The following is a 201-nucleotide window of genomic DNA, read 5'->3' as shown; positions in this document are numbered from 1 at the left end:
CTTTGCCGGCTGGGCTCGATGGCTTCATCTCATGGACCAGTCTCCGTGTCTCCTCCCATCTTTTCTGTTTGCTTTGTTTTAGTGTTGCTGGATGTCCATCCCAACTCCCCTCACCGCTGCCATGGAGCCCGTACCCCCATCCTGGGGCGAGTGGGACCGCACTTGAGGACACGGGGATGTGCTCCCTCTCCCTTGGCACTT

The sequence above is a fragment of the Charadrius vociferus genome, unplaced genomic scaffold (assembly GCF_000708025.1).
Source record: "Charadrius vociferus isolate BGI_N301 unplaced genomic scaffold, ASM70802v2 scaffold2627, whole genome shotgun sequence".
Taxonomy (NCBI): Eukaryota; Metazoa; Chordata; class Aves; order Charadriiformes; family Charadriidae; genus Charadrius; species Charadrius vociferus.
Note: the sequence above shows the minus strand (reverse complement) of the source record.